The sequence below is a fragment of the Melozone crissalis genome, unplaced genomic scaffold, assembly GCF_028551555.1.
Source record: "Melozone crissalis strain CALT ecotype California unplaced genomic scaffold, PUWL_Pcris_2 ptg000061l_1, whole genome shotgun sequence".
NCBI classification, from domain to species: Eukaryota; Metazoa; Chordata; class Aves; order Passeriformes; family Passerellidae; genus Melozone; species Melozone crissalis.
In genome coordinates, this window is record NW_026535839.1 from 4,101,067 (window position 1) to 4,114,416 (window position 13,350).

The window sequence follows — 13,350 nt, forward strand, 5'->3', positions numbered from 1 at the left end:
GTTGGCATTGCTACTTTTAATGTGGATTTATTTGGTTTGTGTCTCTGGCTGCTGCTTTCAAAATTGTCCTGTAAGCGTTTATTATCTCTGGGGCCAGACATTTGAAAGGGACTGGCCTCCAGACCAAAGGGGGAATTTTTCAAGTAGGTCAGCTCTAAATGTAGTGAAATGACAAACAAGTAAGCAAACATGGGTGCAGAGGTTGTTCTGTGTGTCAGTGAAGTAGGGTGATTTTTTTTTTAATGTTGGTTGCATTTATTCAGTACCCAAAATTGGAGTCTGATTTTTTTTCCAGACTGCCCTGATTTTTGACTGTGCCTCTAAAGGATGTTGCACATTTTCTGAAGAGCTCAGCACCCAAATTTTGGATTGCATTTCTTCTATCTATAGGGTGCTGAGCTCTCTAGGAGATTCTTCTCTTCCTTTGAATTGCCCTAAATGAAAGCAGAGCCCTTTTGGAAATCCATCTGCTTACTTAAGCTGTGGATGAATGTTCTTTTCTGGCTCCAGCTGTGCCAGCTGAGGACGTTGCTTTTCCCACAGCTGTTTGTCTCCCTTCCCTGCTCCAGGCTATTCTTCACCATGGACATGCCAGCTAGGATGGTTGTGTGCTTGCTCTCTGGTCTCCTCCAGGCCAATGAAGTTCATTTGAATTAAACCATTTAAATAATCACTCTTTGCCAATATGGCTTGTTGCTGAAATGATTGAAGGAGAAATGGTGCAAGGCAGTTTGGCTTTTCTGGAAGCACAGTAAACTCCAGCAAGGGTGGGATGGGGGCACGTGGCTGGAAGCAGTCTGGGGACAGTAATCTCTTCTGTAAGGTCAGCTGGTCCTGGAAGGGAACATCTGCTGGTGACTGTAGGTGCTTAAAATGGGAGTTGTTGAGTGCAAATGTACTTTGAAAAATCTGGATTTGATTAATGTTTTGTTTTGCTCTTTGTCCTCAAAGTTGATGACTACTGCTGAAAAACAAAACAAAAACAGAGGGCATTTCACTCCCCTCTCCCTGTTCCAGCTTGGTAGAATAGCTCTTTGTCTTCAAAGCTGTTTGTAATCCTAAATTCAATAGGTGCTTGCTCCCTCTAAGAGATGTGTACCCTCAGCTGCCATTGAAGTAGCTGAGTGTAGAAGGCACCAGTCCTTTATGCTGGTTTGTTTCACAAATATTTGCCAAGGATCTGATGAATAATTAAATAGATTTTTCCAAAGAGTTTGAAGAAACCAGATAAAAATTTCTCTGGGAAAGCAAATGCCACTCAGAGAAATGTTAACTAGATACGTTAAAAGAAATTATTAATGCTGAGAAATGGGAAAATGTGTGGGTTTCTACTGCTCAGTGGATTCCTGTGGAAATACTTTTCTATTCTGTTTACGCTTTCAGGCATCAGTCCTGCAAGCACTTATGCATATATTTAAGATTATGCTCACATATGGTCTTGTTGGGATCAATGAGGCTTCTTGTGTCAGAGAAGCTGAGGGTATTGATAAGTGTTTGCAGAATCGGGTCTGTAGTTCACACTTACTAACCTAAAATTCTTAGCTCAGCAGCGTTTCTCATTATATAAACATAACTTACATCTGTATTTATTTAGCTCTAACTTTTTTATGTAGGCTATGAGCCATTTTCAGCCATAATTCATGTTATAGAATTTTTTTTTCATCCTGCCAACAACCTAATTTAATAAACAAACCACTGTCATAATTTTTACTGAAATTTATAAGGAATGTATGAACTCTGTCTTTATTAATTAGCAGAAGGCATTACAAAGGGAAACTTCTTTCTGTTCAACTTTGTAATCTTTCCATTAAGTCTAGTCTTAAAAAAACACTCCTCTTTTTTTTCTTATATTCCTACTAAAGTAGTTGCCATATTTTTTTTTTCTTTTTTCCCCCTTGCAGTCTTCTCAGTGCATGCTTTTTGGTTGAGGCAGTACTTAATCTCTCTTGCATAAATGCCCTTATTCTCATGCACGGTGGTATCTTATTTTACCACAGCTGTCGTTCCCACTCCTACAACCTGAGGGATTCTGTTGGCAAAAAGCAACAAAAAAAAAATAATTCTCTGCTTACGTAGCTGCACACACCTGAGTTACTGTGCTGATATTAAAAGTCAACATCTGCAAAATATCTCCATGTGTACATTTTGTGGGAAAGGTGATTTTTCTAATCTGCTTTCTCAGGCACCTCTCAAGCAACCTCATAAAGCAACTGCTAGTAAATTCTTACTTTTGAATAGCAACCGTCACACTACAAAATTGTTCTCTTCCCAAAGGCTTGGTGGAGCCTTTCTTTTTAACCCAAATCCCTCAGTCCAGCTCTCCAGGAATTCTCTGAACATGTGAGTCCAAGAAACAGGAAAAAAAATTTGAAAATACAGTTGTTATGATATTAGGTATCTAAAACACTTTACTAAATACAAAGAAAGACAAAGGTTTAATGCTATTGAATTTTGGACAAGACCCATTGGAACAGATGACAGTTTCCTCCACTGAAATAATTTTTTACTTTCACTTTGAGTCACAAAATGTATTTTTTTTCTCCAGTTTTTGGAATTTTTATTTTGGATAGTATCAGAGGCAGTTTGTTTGCCTCTCCTCTCCCCATCTTTTCTGCCTCCCTCGGGGAAGGACAGATTGACCTGAGCTGTATCCATGAGCAGGGATAGGAAGGGAATGTAGTCATGGTTTGTCTCTGGTTCATTGCTCTGGTGAGCAACTGCTCATCACAGGTTTGTAAAATCTGGGATCTGACTATAATATACCCTTGACCAAATGTATTCCTGTGGACTTTTCCAGGTGTTTAACTTCTTAACACAAATTCCTGATGGCAATAGTGATGAATGCCTGACTGTGAGGGCTGGGGAAAGGAGAGACAGGATGTAGGAAGGTGTGCTGGTTGTTGAATTTACCTGGACAATATCCAGCTTATTTTTCCTTACAATCTTGTGTTTGCTGCTCTGAAACATGGAGTTACAGTTTATGTGACACCTAAAAGATACTTTGGGGGCCAAAAAGCTGGAAAGAAAGCTGCACCTCCCGAGCCACTCAGGAGCCTGGTGTCTCCACATTTGGGTTTCACCATCTCATTAACAGGTAGTCTGGATTATTTTTGGTACATCCAACACATCTTTATTTATATCTTGCTTGTCAGACTTTTCAGTCAGTAAAGTGAAGGGGTTTTTTTGTAGCTCCTTTCTCTGAATATAACCAGAACCCCAGATCCTGATTTTGTGTCCACATGCTGCCCCCTTGAAGCCAGTGAGTTAAGCAGCTAATCTTTCAAATAAATATATCTGTATTTTAAAAGTAATAGCTGGCAGAAGCCAATTATTATTTCATCCATCTCTGTGTGGTATAAATAGGGTAAGCCACAGTAATCTGTGGTTTTCAATAATTATCACTTTTTCATTCACAAATAGTTGGATCCTCACTGGTTTTATATTTCTGGTAAACCAGAAAGCCGGTGTGGTTGACCTTTCCAAATTATATATATAGTAAGATGTATAGTCAAGAGCCAACAGGCTCCAACAGTAGGATATATTTCAGCTTGTAGTTCATCCCAGGGTGTCAATTTTAAAAGCAAAATCTTCCCAATGAAATTTAAGTGATGAACTTATGGAAGGGGAGAGTTCTGGCAGGGCTTGCAACAACTCTTTTCAAGTTTACCAGCAATAAATCCACTGCAAAGTTTCCAGTTAAAACTCTCATATCATTGCAAAGTAAAAATTCTTTTTTCTCCCCAAATCTTTTGAATGTCTTTACAAGAATGTAAAGCCAATTGCAGCATCAGTTTCTCTATTATTTTTCCTTGCTGGCAGAATGCAATGCCCTCGAAAAATGATAGTCCCTGAGACCCTGTCAGTTTTCATGCTCTAACACTTTATTATCTAATGATCTAATATGCAACAAGGCAAAGAGGGGGTGCTTATCACCCTGACAGGATGCCTAAGAGAAGTGACTAAATTACTTTATGTACCATTAGCACTAGCTGCCAGGGTGAACTCACTGTGAGCATTTATGCAAATATTCCTGAATACATTCAAGTGGCCTTGTCAGGAAGACGACTGACAAGCAGCTTAAATGCTTGGGTTTTTAAAGGGACAGTTTTATTTCTTTTTTCTTTTCCTTCCTCCTCCATGGGAGAGCACTGAAGAATTAGGTGATGGTGAGGTTTGCTGATGATTTGATTCTGAGTCAGCTCAACAGCAGCAGCAGATGAAAGATGCAGGGTAGAAATAGAAACAAATTATTAGATGTGATATCAGAGTTTGCAGGTGGAAGTGGAGATAACCACGATTTCCAAAGCAATGTCCTGCTGGTATTTTAATATGAAATATGCATAAATCTCTGTGTGTTTATATCTAAAACAAGTCATTGTGTAGCAAAACCATTAGTACTGGTTGCCTTAAACTGGGAAGGATAGTGCAAAGCTTGGTTATTTGATCACTTTATTGTGGTACCTGAGACAGCCAAGCTTTTACAATGTTGTTTTAGCTCATGGCAGCAATGAGTGACTCCAACCGTTTGTCTGCAGGTGCAAAACCTCCTACAAGAAATAAAAAGCAGTAGTGGCTGTGCCTCAGCTGCACATGACAGCCAGATCCTCTTGTCAGCAATGGGGCATTTAAAGAGTTTTTCTTGCCAATCCTGCCCATCCTGGGCCATTTAAGAGCTCACAGTTACTGCACAATCAAAGATTTTCCACTGATTCCTCAGATTTGAAAGCAAAACTGATTGCTATGCTGTGCCTTAGTGAATCAGGTATTTTCTGTTTGGATTATTAAAAAGAGGAAAAAAAATCCCTCACCTTATAAATGACTTTGAGATGATAATATTTAAAATAAAGCTTTGAAACTGACTGCCCTTAGGTCTCATTTCTAGTCTGCCTGTAACAGAATTGTTGAGGACAGACATTGAATACTGTGAATTCTGTTGCACATGGTGGATGATTCCTGAAAGATGCTCAGAAATCTGACTCAGTGACCTTCTTGTGCCCTAAGTGGCTCTGGCCCAACTCTAATCACTAAATTCTGGGCATCGTGTAGAGTTGTGAAGGGGATGACCTGATCAGCTCCATTTTAACCATTTTATCCCTCAATTTCTTGGTGGTGCCTATCTCTGTGCTAGTTGATGAAATTGTTACTCCAAGACAGAATACTGGCTGAAGCAAAAATTTTAACAAGTTGAGATAGTTGAATCTTCAAAATTTGATACATTTTACCCTTAGTTGGTATAGGTTCATGTTGTGCATCAGAGTTAGGGTCTATTGCATTAAAAAACTGGCCAGGTTTAAACAAAGAAATGCTAAAGTTTGACTTGCTTCATCCATGGGTGGAAGCACCTGTTACAGTTTAGCGCTGCGCTTAAGAATGTTATTGTGATTATATGAAAAATATAAACACACAATCTTTTTCTGCATCATATCATTCCATAGAGAGAAATGCAGTGGGCTTGATTTATTATTTAGAAGGGAAATATTGAAAAAAAATATTAGGATTCTACCACCCTACTTGAGGGGATCTTGTATGTTATTCTGAGTTATGTCTGCTTTCTAATTTATTTTCTATGAGGGAAGAATACCTTGGGTTGTTGGACATCTCTATGCATACACAGGGGAAAAAATGTGACTTTCAGAGCATTGCACAACATGGATAGTAATAACAGTAAGTGAGCCTTGATATACTGAAGGATTGCAAAACTTCAAGCTGGAAATAATTTTCTTTATTTTTGCCAAGTTGTCTTTTTCATATCGGTTCCTTCATAAATGCAGTGACTCATAAATTCAGGCAATTTTTAACATAATGGCTTGTTATGTGTTCTTGGAGTTTGACCTCACTGAGTGTATAATATTAACCTTTTCACTGCCCTGTGGACTTATTCTGTTCCACAAAATGAGGGAATGGTTGGGGCTGGAAGGGACTCTGGAGACCATCCAGTCCAACCTCCTGCTAAAGCAGGTACACCTGGAGACGGTTGCACAGGATCCCCTCCAGTCAGGTTTGGAAGATCTCCAGGGAAGGAGACTCCACAGCCTCTCTGGGCAGCCTGGTCAGTGCTCTGTTATCCCCAAAACAAAGTTTTTTCTCATAATCAGATGGAATTTCTAATACAAGTGAGACACCAGGGCTGGATTAGTTCAGAATGTGAACTTGGGTGGATTGGGAGCATCTGTCCCTCCGAAGAGACAAAACATGGCCAAAGAGTTAAGATGCTTTACTTGAGAGAATTGGTAGATAAAGGCTCATGATGATCTTAACAAGATTTTAACTCTGGGAGGCAGTGAGGTAAACTTCCGCTACTGTATCAAGTTCTCTGTTGTAAATGTTGAGTAAGGACTTGGTATTTTCCCAAAAAATGTATGGCAGGTCAGGGGGAGGTTAAGGTTTGAGTAATTCCTTACATGATTGAGGCTGAGGTTCTCTGATGGGTGCTGTGCAGGATGTAGGCTGGGTGATCAAAATGGTCTTTTCAGGAGTGAAATGTTGAATTTACATCAGATCAGCAAAACATGGCAGAGCTAGGATTTGTGCAGCTCAAATTTAGGCAACCAAAACTGAGTTAACTAAATTGTGCCCCGCTGAATTTTGCTGATGTCTTTTTTTTTAATCTTCACCAGAGCAGTCGCTGTTTGCAGGCCCAGATCCCTTATTCCTCCTTGGATATTACTGAGAATTGCACAAGAACTGGGTGGGTGGGTGGGTAGGTGGGGCTGCCCTTCTCACAGCCAGTCACGCCAAACAAAAAGCAGAAAATCTTTTGTTTCTATTTGTCTGGGTCATAAATCATAAATCATCCATTATGGAGAGGTACTCAAAAGCTTGGAATATCTGGCTGCAACAATTCCGATCTTTCAAAATTTATTTTTAGTTTGAGGCTAAATGAAAACAAGATTTAAACAATGAAAATGGATTTTTAATGGCTAGTTTAGGCAAGGAGATGTGAGAATTTCAGTTCTGCCATCAGAGTGTAGCTATTGCATGAAGTTGGTGGTTTGAGTTTGTGGTGTTTTTTTTTGGTTTTTAAACATTATTGTATAACATATTTGTGTTAATATTTCTGCAGGAGACTTAGGAGATACCATTTGAGGTACTCTAGTCATTAATGAAAGGATTGCTGTTACATAATGTCCATGGAAATATCTTCTGAAAAGGCAAATTTGAATACTCCAATTGGCACAGTTAGAAAGGATTTTCCCCTGACAGTCACTTATCAGAGATTTAGGGTCACATTTAATTGAGAAGAGAAAATTGGGAATGGGAAACACCTCAATTTTACAAAGACAAGATGAAAGGTTTGGTTAGGTGAAAATTTTCCACAAAACTGTAATTTAGAATATTCAGTTTAGAAAACTTCACAAATAATGAACTCATCTTGTCACTGAACTGAGAGAGGATTGTAGTGAGCATTCAAGTCTCTGTCTGCCAAGTGTTTCCCCAGAAAAATGAGTATTTGACAAGGCTCCTCCACATGCAAGGAAATGAATTAATAGCATAAAGCAGGACACTGATGCAGAAAATGGAGCCCACCAGGGTGGGATGTTTGGAGTTGTTATTCTAATCTGGTTTGCTATTTGAAAGTTATTAATGTTTAGTAGCAAAGAATAAAAAATGAGCTACTAATAATTAATATTGGAATGAAGAAAGGCTTTGTGTTTGGCCCAAATCCAGATTACAAGATTTTTTGGGAGTGCATGGCATTGCAAAAAGTGTGCTTTCATTAAAGCCAGTAGTACAACTTCATAAAGTGGTTTTTAAAATCCTAGCCCAAACTGTTTGCTGAGCATAACCAGAAAGCTTTGTGTGTCACAATTAGTCCTTTCTGCTTTCCACCTTCATTCAATGAATTTATAGTTCTCTTTGTGACAAAACAAATCCTTAGCGTGAAAGTGACTGTAATATAAGCAGTGCTGGTTTATGACCTCACTGAGCAAAGCGAATAGGCTTAGGAAGTTTATTAAAAAGACCAAGAATAAAGTTTCATGAAAAACTTGTCTGAAATTTAGAAGTTTAGGATTATTTTTGCAAAAGTAATTCAAACATTTGGTGTGTAAGTTAATGGTACAATGGCCACAGTAAAATGCTTAAAGAGATACCGCCCTTCATGATGTGAATATTTGGGATTTTCTAAACTTCTGATCCATTTTTTGTGAGACAAATGGCCATCCAAGAGTATAGGTATCCCAAAGGAATTTTTCTGGGGGAATTCTTGGACGTAAAGCCAAACTCATGAAGCACCAACGTGCCTAGAGCTTCAGGTAGCTGCTTAGTGGGATTCTTAGAACTCTGGCTACAGAATTTCTATCTGTCTGTGAGGTACTTTGAAAATTATATTAGTTGCTTACTGGAATCACTGGATTGGTGGATGCTTCCAGAAATCTGGTCTTGGGTGCTACAGGAACCTGTGTGCTATTTGCTGTACTGCCCTTGAAGTGCCTGTTAGCACTGGGAGCATAAGGAAGTTCAGAATTAATTATGTTTGGTTAATACCATATCATTATGGTTTTGTAGCATCTTTGTCAGAGGTTCAGTATCTATCCCATGAAAAAGCAAAGTGCTTTTCCCACAGAATTCCCTCCTGAGTTATGAAATGGCAGCAGAGTGCTGGATCTCTCCCTGCTGCTGGAGGCTGAACAGACAGCTCGTGTTGCTGTTCCCTGAAAACCTGGGCTTGCATATGGAATTCATAGGTTTGGTGTTACCTGATCCATGCCCAGAGGGAAGGCCAGCGCTCAGAGCAAATTCTGCCTGGCCACAGCACTGCTCATCTTTCCAGCCACAGCATTAGTGCATGGGTTGGGGTTTGAGGTCACAGCACTTTCCTGCAGGACGTTCAGGTGAAAGCATGGCTCAACTCCCTGGGCTGTTTGAGGAGAAAAAGAGGGGGTGAAAGAAATATTTCTGACCATGTTTGGCTCTCTGAGACACTGAAAGGTAAAGCTACTGTGATTACGGGCTCTTTGGGGAAAATTACTCTTTTCCTGGGATTGCGACCCTGAAGGTGACGGTGAGTGCTGCCTCCTCCTTCAGCCCTGAGCCTGAGCAGAGGAGCCTGCAGGAAAGCCCAGAGTCAGGTGCCTGCTCAATATCAGCTGCCAAATATTTTTTATGAGGTTGCTTCTGGCTGCTCCCTACCTATGCTATCGTCTTGCCGAGATCCCTTGGTATTTTCCTGAGCCAGCACGGAACTCCCTGGGTCTCCAGGCTTGCAGAGGTGTCTTCCCATTTCTGCTTATTGTATAGAGGAAAGAGGATCCTAATTCAGGCAGGCTGACTCACCCAGCCAGAGCTGGAGTCTGACGTTTGACGGGCTGCAATGCCTGAGGTAGGTGGTCTGAATGCAGCCCTAAATAAATAAATAAAAACCTAGCATGACTTTATCAGAGACATTGAAAGAACAACTTCTCTAAGCATTTGTAGGCTCGAGTCCAAAGTATTCACTCAGATTTTCAGCGTGCTGGTTTTATGTGGTGTCATTGCTGGACAGATACTATGAACTATAAATATAATTTTATGCTTATGTTTTTGCAAGTAAAGCCTAAATAGCTGGGAGGGGGTGCCTGACCCTGCACTTGGAGCAGCACAAAGAACAGAGGAAGGAACAGTCTGAGAGACACAGCACAGCAGAGACAAGGGGGTCTCAGTCTGTGCAATGCAGTCAAGGCTGCTGCTTGAAATGCAGTGCAGGTTATGTTTCCTCCATCTCTGTCCCACTGCCATCACAAACAGGGGCTGAGGATTATATTGCAATGCTGAATCTAATAACAATAATAAAAATATTATTATTACTATTATTGTTAGTTATATAATAATAATAATAATTTAGCAATATTATTAGTTAATTTGCATATCCACTCTTTCCATCCTAGATATTCATTAGTTTTCTGAGTATTTCTGGCCAGTACAGAAATTTAGCTAAACCCTCTGATCACTGGGATGCTTCTCCTGCAGAAAAGTCAGATTCCCTACATTTCCCCTAGGCCCAGGGCCTGAAAACCTGAGAAACCTGAGGCCATGCATCAGACCTTGGTCCCTCCATTGGCAGCTCTATGAAACCTGTCAGAGACAGCCTGAGCACAATTTTTGCACGTGATGAATATGGATCTTTGCTGCATCTGGCAAGCTGCAACAATGAATGCAGGAGACTGTCGTTAATAGATAATAAAAGCAGAAAGAAACATTAATGGGAATAAGCTTTGCTTTTGCTGGGACTGATTATTACTTTTCTGTTCTTGGGCTGTGACTTGATCGAGCTGCAAAGAGCAGCTACCAGTGCTGAGTGCACGCATGTGTTTTGTTGCTGGCTGTTTTTTAATCTGAAATATTTAACCATGACATCTTCAAAGTGTGACTGTGTCATACATCCTCACACACTAATAGATTTCAAAGATGAAGAGCCTTGCTGCTTTATGTTTAGTCATGCCTTCATCTATAAATTTATGGCAGTATTATGGTTTAATGAATTGAACAAGTCCCAGAACAACAACAAAAACGCTCTTTTGTTTGAATTTAGATATAGCGCGCTTTGTTCTTCAAACGAGTAATAAAACCAATATGTTTCTTTAGTGGTAAACTTTGGGGTAACTTCATCTCACATTACTAATGAAGCACTTGGGGAGCTGTGTGTGCACATGTACACATGTGTGTGTGTGTGGTAAATGGGTGCTTCCAGTCGTGGTGTTGGCCCTAGGCTGAGCATTCGTATTCCGATAGCGATAGGCAAAGCTCCCAGAACAGATGGAGCAGAGTTCAGCACAAAGGTTTAATCCTATCAGGATGATTCCTGTATGGCCATCTGGATAATCCGGTGCACAAATTCAGTGCCTGTTAAAAGTACAACGTAGGCCAAGATTAGCGTCACAGATTTTCCACTAGACTCGTTCATATTTGACTTTATGATTCACAGACTCCAGAAATTGCATTAGAGAGCCTGTGATTTGTGAGAGAAATCAGATGAGGAATAAGAACTCTTAGGGTACTTGAATTTCCCTTGAAGAAACTGGATTGCAGGCACTCCCTGTCCCTGGCAGAACTGCTTTGTGTTTCTGCACGGGTTGTTCTTGTTTCTGAAAGACGATTACTGTGAGCTCTCTGTTGTGGGCAGACTTTCTCAGTTCTGTTGAACAAAGGGACCCCAGCTGAAAATTATATTAGTTGGATCTTGTTTTTTTCAGGAAAATAAATTCTTTGTTTCCTGTAGAATCCATCTCAGGTGAATTTCTGATTGTTGTGCTGTGTAATGTAGTTGGGGGGATTAATTTGAGGGATGTGGGGTTCTGTTTTTTTTCTTTGCGATAGTGAAAGATGTAATAAAAATGTAATTGATGCTAGTATTTAGTTTGGCAGTGAGAATTTAGATTTAGATTGACTTTTATGTTTCATCTAGAATAGTTTCTGTGTATCACTAACTGAACCTTGCCAGTGTGGCCATAATGTACCAGTGGGTGTTGGAGCCTGTTGTGCTCTGGATGCTGAGCCTGTTGCACCTTACAGGATTTTGTCTAGTCCTGTGCTGTGACTCTAGGGAGATTTACTATGAGGGATTTACTGTTTTGTTAAGGTACAGATGGAAAATGAAAATGAGGAAACAGGACCAGGGTTGGTGGTAAAACAAACTAGGAATTTTGAAATTGTACCCACCTGCCCTTCTGTTGAGTTGAGGTTTAGCAACGCAGTAAAACACAGGGTTAACCTTTAGCAAATATAAAATTCTTTGCTGGATCATGAAGAACCAGTCAGTTAAATTAAGTATGCTTTGGAGTATCAGAACTATGCAGAAGTGTTTGTTTTGACAAACTTTTAGGGCTGATTTATAGTATTCATTTTGGGCTTCCATTTGCAAGGTTGCCTCCATCCTCTCCCAGAAATTGCATCAGTACAACTATTTTTAAACTTCAGTGCACTTAAGCAGATGCAGTCTCCTTTCTGGACATGCCTATTGTTTTTAAAGTAGTCATAGTGACTTAACTGGGCTCCATAACTTCATAAGGGAAGTTGATGGTGGAAAGGCATTGAAATTGCAGTGGGAAAGGCAGATACAATTTTTTTTTCACTGTTTAATTAACAAAATTTTGGAGCCCATACTCAGATACAGCAATCATATCCATGTGTCACATCTCAGTCCCCTGCATGGTATTTATTGCCTTTGGCTTTCACACAATGTTCATGTTCCTCTGCAAGTGGCACCATGGGGTGGAGGAAGGGCTGGAGGAATAGAGGTGCATTAATCTGGGGGCTTGTGGTAAAACATTTATCTCACTTGGGGGTCAAAATATGTTTGTGCATCCCTGGGGGAGCAGAGCAGTCACTGCTTTGGTGTTGAGGTCTGAGCAAACCCATCCCCTGTTTGTTGTGCAGCTGGAGGTGATGCCAAGATTTGAAAGGCCCTGTGCAATATTCTTGGATGTCTGATTTTCCTCCTGACCCAGTCTGTGCATCCCTGAGCACCTGAGCTGCTCAAGAGCACAGGGAGTGATGAAGCTGAGGGGCAGGCACTAGTTTAGCAATGTTTGGCCAAAGCCACATGCAGCAGTTTCCTCATGACTGACTCAGATTGAAAGTCCTGCAATTCTGGGGCAAAAATGATGAATGCAAAAATTCGAGCTTAAAGCCAGCCCAAAATTTCCTAGGAATAAAAAAATCAGGGTAGCACATAAAAAAAATTGACAATGAATTAGGCTTCTTGAAATATATACATTTAGAGAGAGTGCAGATATATTTCTCAAGAAGAGGAAAACATGTATTGTTTATATATATAAATGTTTAGGTTGAACTATCAATTTAATTTAACATAATTTTAAGTGGGTTTGTAACATTACATTTTTCTTGGGGAATTTATTATTTGCCAAACAGACATGACAGACCTTTCTTTGGAGGTCAAGTTTTACTGACTTGCAGGGAGATACTAAGGAGTCTGACTGTTTTATTAATTTTTGGAAAGTAGGCGGTAGCTCCTAAAGTAAAACAAAAGAATAACCCAAATAAGCAAAGAAACTCCAGAACTTCCTCTGTGATGTGAAAGGGTTTAAGAGAATGAATGAAAATACATTTCTTGCAATCATACAGAGATAACTAAATTATTATTTTATGGAAATGTTGTAAGTAAAATACAGAGCAGATTTTTTTTTTGTAACAGGTCTCTCATTATTCTGGATTGCCTCCTTTTTCCATGCAGTCATTTTTCAGGCACTGATCAACAACTGAGGGCTTTGGAAATCATTAAGGAAAGAGAAACACAGAGGACTCCATGAAATGTAACTTTGCTAGCTGAGGCATCAGCAAGGATAAAAGAGAAACACTGGCTTAAGTATTGATTGTAGGTGGAATATTATCCCAGGTAATTTACATTTTCAT

The 13,350-nt window shown here is 39.8% G+C and overlaps 1 protein-coding gene across 2 annotated transcripts in view; it reads left to right on the top strand.

Annotated features, from left to right (window-relative positions):
* EBF1 (EBF transcription factor 1) overlaps positions 1 to 13,350 on the top strand; it is a 261,576-nt gene that overhangs the window by 175,651 nt on the left and 72,575 nt on the right. The gene's annotated exons all lie outside the window — the stretch shown is intronic.